Below are 6,827 nucleotides of genomic sequence, written 5' to 3'. Positions count from 1 at the left end.
CAGGGCATCCATCGCCCCATCCCTTTCAACCTGTCTCCTCCTCTGTTATATCATATCCTGAGCACCTAACCAAGAACCCAGTCCATGCTAGGTGCTCAGTAAATGTGAGTGCAATGCCAGGGCGGACCCAGCCTTTCCTGTACTAGACCACAGAGAAGGAAATGGGATGATTCTGTTTGAACATAAAGAGTATTGGGAAGCAGAGACAGGTCTGTGTTCATGTCCTACCAGAGCTTCCCCAGAGGGCTCTGGGCCATTTGCTCATGGTTCATATTTATAAGAAGCACAGGACCAGATTTTGGTTGCCAGCAGAATATAAAAAAACAACCCCAGCCAATAGTAAGTCATTGGAATGTCCTCAGTCTTTCTAGCAACATAGTGGATGTGAGTATGGGGTCAGTCTGGGCTGGATTTGGGGCTTCTGTCAAAATAATAACATAGCTGCCTAGGGTGGGTTTCTACAAAGTAGAAAGTAAAAGTTACATTGCTGTGCCAGCCAGAGGGCTGAAGAGGTCACCTCCCACTCATAAGGAGGGAATGAAGGAGAGGGCACCTGTTCTGGGAAGGGTCCATGGGACAGGAAATGCCAATAATTAATAGCAGATGATTTGCTTTTGAGGTCTGTAGAATGACTCTCATTTTAATGATGATGTAATGCAGGCTCAGAAAGGTTAATTAGCTACCCAAGACTGCAGAGCTGGTGAGGGGTGAAGCTCAGCCTTGAACTGGAGTGATTCCGTGCCCATCTCCAAAGCTATAAGTACTTAAGACCACGCTTAAGCTGGACAGCTGCCAATCAAATGCTCTGCTCCACGCAGACCATCGGCAGGCACCCAAATCCAGTCTTAGTGGTCATCTCAAGCTAAGGTCTGGGCTTGTTCCCTGAAGTATCCCTGCCGGGCTGACAGGGCTCTGCACCCTGACAGGGAACAACAGAAGGCTGGAGGTCATCATCTCTGTTTATGGCTGGGGAAGGTGGATGAAGGCCAGGCTCAGAGAGCTACTGTGAGCCAGAATTTACCCCAAAGGGTCTTACTTGATTTGCAGTTGCCACAGTCCTGGATTTCCACCCACGGCATTAAGCAATGAGGGCACCTGCTGGACAGATGGGTTAATGGCAGTCACAACTGCCTTGGCTGTAGCCTACTAAGTGCCCAGCACCACCATAGACACTTTGTCCACAAGAGCTCATTTAATCCCACAGAGCCTTTCTAATAAGTGTCACCCACCGTACAGGCTCAGAGTGAAGAGGGGATGTGCCTAGGCCACAGGGAGAGCAACAGGATCTCTTGGCTCCAGAAGGCAGACTGCCCCCCTGCCTTGTGCCTACTGCATAAAATGCACATCCTTGAAAACTAGAATTGGCGTTTGCTCCCCAGAGAGCTGTGCCTTGATAGACTGACCAATGGGGGCACCTGTACCCTGTTCCTTCCTGTGACAATGAGCCACTGCATGTGATCTTTTGCTCTTGTGCCCAACTTTTTCTAGGCACTCCCCCACCACCTGAGAGAGCCATCACCAAGCTCTGAGATTCCAAGCATGAAGCAGGGGCTGGCATTGTCTGGATGTCTCAGGGACAAGGACAGAGGGCAGAGAGTTTGCAAGTCCCAGCACGTTGGGTGAGTTCCATCTAAAAGGGGCATCCCACGCAGAGTCAGTAGATGCTGGAACAGGGCCTGCACTGGCATTTTCCTGCTCTCTACAAATGCTGAGCAGTGAGGCATGGGCCAGTCACTCTACATCAAGATTGGTGTGGGGACAGGCCCGCATTTCTGAGCACCTGTTGGGACCACTGAAAGTGTAATCCTGGTAGAGACCCCTGCCCTCAATCCTCCCATCAGTATCAGCTTGGTCATTACCAGGCAACAGGTGTAGCATGGGAACAAGGTGGACGTGATCCATGCCTTTTCGAAGCTTATCATGTGTTGCAGGAGCCAGGGACCAACCAGACATCTACATAATAAATGTACAATGAAGTTTGGGGCTAGAAGGAGAGAGCAGGGAGCTCTGAGTGCATCTTCCAACACAGCCTGGCTTGGCCTGGGTTGGGGGAGCCTGTGGGAGGAAGTGGCCCTTGAGTGAGCAAGCAGTGGTTAATTGGGGGAGGGACAGCATGCACTGGCCCCTGGCTGTCTCTGGAGGAACATCAGGCACTACTCCACACACTGGGATGGCTGCAAGTACAGGGGGAATCCATAGTAAGAGTCAGAGGCCCTCGGGTGGGGGACATCCAAGGTAGAAGGAAGTAGACACTGGCAGTGAGCTCTGAAAGAAGACTTGAGAGATGTGGACAGGGGTGCTGGAGGAGATAGAAAGGGTTTGACAGGCGGAGGGAACAGCATACATGTGTCCTAGAGGCTGGAGAGCTTTTGATCTCTGTGGGGAGCAGGGTGGCTCCTGGGACAGAGCTGGAAAGGCCACAGGCAGACTGGCTCAGGAGAAAAGAGGCAACAAGGTATATAGCGTGCTTCAAGCTTAGTCATTTCCCTGTTCAGCCCTGAGAGTAATCCGGCTCTTTCTGTCTGCTGCAAAGAGGGCAGAACCTGCGCTCACCTCTATATCAGAGCTCAGGGCCTGCCTGGAGAGTCGCACTGAGAATTTGGCCCAAGTTGCCCAAAACATCAGGAAACATCAGAGGCACAGAACAGGGCTGGGCCCGTGGGTTCTTGGAATGTGGTCCCGGCAGGTTTGGGGCTGGGCTGACTTGCTCCCATGTGAAGCACCTTCCTTTGCGGTCTCACCTCTCAGCTAGCCTTTGCCACACAGCATGCTTCTTAGACTTGGAAGCAATTGCTGAGTAAATATCAAATGTTAGCAGATGGAACAGACTTGGTTTCAGGCCTTTCACTCTCAAATTTACACTCCTATCTGGGGCTTCCTCCGAATACCTCCCTGTGGAAACTGACCCCTCATGAATGACCAGGAACCCACCTTCTAGAAAAGCCACTTGCCTCCAGTCATTGAGAAAGTAAGGGCCCTCTGTCATTATCTATTCTTAGCACTCCTGTTTCAGTTGGAAAAAATATTCTTAAATGTAGAAAACATATAAAAGAAAAGTATGCTAATGCCCCTGATTCTTCCAAATTAAGACGACCATTTTCATTTCTGCAAATTATTTTAGAACTCATGAAGAGTCAGACAACCATGACACAGAGTGCGTCCTTTGAGTGAACTGATTCCTATCACCATGAATGAACCTGTTTTTCCAACTGTGAGTCCTAACGGAAGAAGAGGAAAAAGCTCTTGGTTACCCTTCATCTTCGTCTATGACTCAGAGCAACTAAGCCCTTGGCAGGAAGGGAGGATACTTGCCACTGCCTCACCTCGATGACAAGTGAGGAGGCTCCAGAGAGGTGCACACAGAGGTCTGCAAGAAACACCCTGGCCAAAAAGGGTGGAGGCCAACCGGAGCCTGTGGAAAGTAAGTCTGGACCCTCATCCGATCAGCCTAGCTGGTTTGGGGAACAGCTCAGACTGTGCAGAGCTGGCCACTGCATCGTGGAAGATGACTCAGACCCCATCACCTCGGTGTCACGTCCCCAAACCATCACCTCCCATACTCATCTTCTCGCAGATCCAAGACCTCCCAGGCCCCAACATTTTCCCAAAACATCACCTCCCAGAAACATTGCCTCTCAGATCCATCACCTTCTCTAAACCCCTTAAAGACCAGACTTTTAGCATGACCAGATTCCCTGAGATAGAACATCCTCTTCCCACTGCCCCCCACCTCTGATCATTGCTCAGAGGGAGCAGCTCTGTGGGAAAGGACAACTCCTTCTCAAGAAGGCCTTGTGACCACATCCACTTGGCACAGGGCAAATCACCCAGACACACAAGGCCTGTGTCCACACAACAGGATCCCATGCCAGCAAGAGAAGACAGTAGACATTCACATGCTGACACAAGAAGTTAGCCAGGAGAACATCTTTTGCAGGTGAAAAAAGGAAGTTGCAGATCAATACATAAAGCATAATTCCTGTGTTTTCTTTGAGGAAACAATAAGTTTATAAATGTGATAAAGTAACTGGAAGGAAAGAAAAGCCACCTTTTCATAGTGGTTCCTTCTGGGGACAGGATGGTGCGTGAGGGAAAGGTGGAGCTGAGGGTCAGAAAGAAATGTCACTTGTTTTTTAAATAGTGAATGTGGAATATAGAACTTGTTACTGGAAAACCCATTAATGAAAGGCACATCTTGGCTGCAACCTGCTGACCTGAGAAGTTCCTTCTGCCATGCTGGGAAGGCCTGTGTGCCGCAGAGCCAGGCTGGGGTGAGGACAGGAGTCCCAGATCTCAGAGCTCCCCACTTCAGGAAACGGCATTTTTTCCTCCTACCCCAAATGGTCCTGACCTCCAGGAGACAGGCTAGGGGTGTGGCTGGATAGAGACAGTTTCACACCTGCGGCCAGGGACAAGGCGGCGGGCCTCTGGGCCTGACCCCTGGCTGGTGACACTCCTGCTTGCTTGGCAGCCTCAGGTGTCCAGTTGTCACAGCCCTCTTGCTTCAGACCTCCTTCCCACAGAAGGAGGGCAGCATTCAGGCGGCTGGCCCTTCTGAATGTCGGCCACTGGCTTTCCCTGCAGCGTAGCCCCTTCCACGAATACAGCCACGTATGGAGTCTGGGCTGCATCTCTGGTTTTATCACAATTGCCCCCCTCTTTGTGGTTCCATGTGAAATATACAATGGACATCTAATGAGAGACCTTGGAGACCCTCCAGATTACGGAAAGAGAACCTGGGACCTAGGTTAAAAATCTCCCTTCTGCTATTTATTCACTATTCAACTTCAGACAAATTACTTGATTTCTGTGACTTGGTGTCCTTGTCTATAAACAGCAATGATGATCCTGCTTTCATGGGGCTATTGTGGGTTAAGTGAGATATAAATGAGATGTTCTGGGTCGAGTGCCTGCTGTGAGGTAAACCGCAGGATTAATACATTCTCACAGAACTCCCCCGGGCTCATCCCTGTCACACGTGTATGTGTGATCTTGCACGTACCTTCACTCGCAGAAGAAAACTTTTCTCCCTACGTGGATGCAGAGGCCATTAGAGAACATTCTGGCTCTCACTCACACACCTGCATCTCCGCCTCATTTCCTGGCCACCACCTCCTGGGCCTGAGGCTGTTTCTGTCCCTTCCGGTTTCAGCCAGTGGAAGTTTTTGTTCAGGTCACTGTAGGAGCCACCAACTGTAAATTCCTGCAGCTCAGCAGACGGGAGGCCATGAGAGCCAATGCCACCGCTGAGAACTAAAGTAAAGGATGACACTATGTGTCACTACTACCTGACTTTGAACTCTTAAAAAGGAGTCTTCACAGTGTTGTAATGCTAAGGGAGGGAAATGATTTCAGAACTATCCCCGAATTTTCATCAGCAAGTAAAATTTCTAAGCCCCAGTAGAAACCTAGGCATTGGTGGACTGGCTTCCTCCTTGGTTCATTCCCATTGCTCTCACGTGGCCATCAGCTGGCACATGTCATGATGCAGACCAGGCAACACACCGAATACTGGAGGCAGCAGCTGGACAGATCCTCCCCTGCCTCTAGGCCTCAGTCACACGCCAACCTGCTCTGGAGGTTTCACCCTCCTATGGCCGCTCAGACCTGTGGGGGTTGATGGAGTCCTGCCCAACTCAGAGGGAGGGGGGCAGAAGCAGAATTGCCACTGGCAGCCCCTAGGGCTCTGTCTTGGGTCAGGCCTGGTTCCCTGGGGTGCTGAGCAACTTCAGCCCAGGAGCCTCCACCTTGCCTCTGTGATAACCTCTCACCTCGTGCCCCAGCACTGCCAGCGAGATCCTCTCACCCACCCCACACCAACACCAGCTTGTCTCTGAGTCAAGCCCTGGAAGGAGAGGAGGGTGAGACTTCACTTCCTTGGTGAAGTTAATTACTATTTTATTCTTTTTGCTCTTTTGTAAATGGAATGGTTTTTCAAATTTCCTTTTTATATCACTCATTGTTCATGAATAGAAATGCAGCCAGACTTTGTATCCTGCTACTTTGCGGAATTTATTTATTTGTTCTAACAGTTTTTTGATGGAATCTTCAGAGTATTTTTTTATTTCAATCATTTTTTATTTTTTAAATATATTTTATTGATTACGCTGCTAGAGTTGTCCCAATATTTTTCCCTTTGCCCTCTTCCACCCAGTACCCCCTTCCCTCCAACAACCCCCCCTCCTTAGTTCATGTCCATGGGTCATGCATATAAGTTCCTTGGCTTCACCCTTTCCTATATTATTATTATTATTTTTAAATGTAAGGTTTTATTTGTTTGTTTTGTTTTTTTATTTTTTTTCAAGTATATTTATTGATTATGTTGTTATAGTAGTTCCAATTTTTTCCCCCTTTGCTCCCCTCTGCCCAGTAACCCCCTTTCCTCCAGCAATCCCACCCCCACTTAGTTTATGTCCATGGGTCGTGCATGTAAGTTTTTTGGCTTCACCCTTTCCTATATTATTCTTAATATCCCCTGGTCTATTTTGTACCAATCCATTATGCTTCTTAGTCCCTGCACTGATTCCCCATTTCTCCCTCTCCCCCCTCCCAGCTGATAACCCTCCAAATGATCCCTATACCTATGATTATGTTCCTATTTTAATGGTTTGCTTAGTTTGTTTTTGTTTTTTAGATTCTATTGTCAATAATTGTGAGTTTGTTGTCATTTTAATGTTTTTAGTTTTGATCTTCTTCTTTTTCTTAAATAAGTCCCTTCATCATTTCATATAATAATGACTTGGTGATGATGATCTCCTTTAGCTTTATCTTGTCTGGGAAACACTTTATCTGCCCTTCCATTCTAAATGATAGCTTGGCTGGATAGA

This window comes from Furipterus horrens, unplaced genomic scaffold, assembly GCF_987537825.1.
Source record: "Furipterus horrens unplaced genomic scaffold, mFurHor1.1.pri manual_scaffold_6, whole genome shotgun sequence".
In the NCBI taxonomy this organism is placed as follows: domain Eukaryota; kingdom Metazoa; phylum Chordata; class Mammalia; order Chiroptera; family Furipteridae; genus Furipterus; species Furipterus horrens.
The sequence above is the reverse complement of the archived record's forward strand: the minus strand, read 5'-3'. Positions refer to the sequence as shown.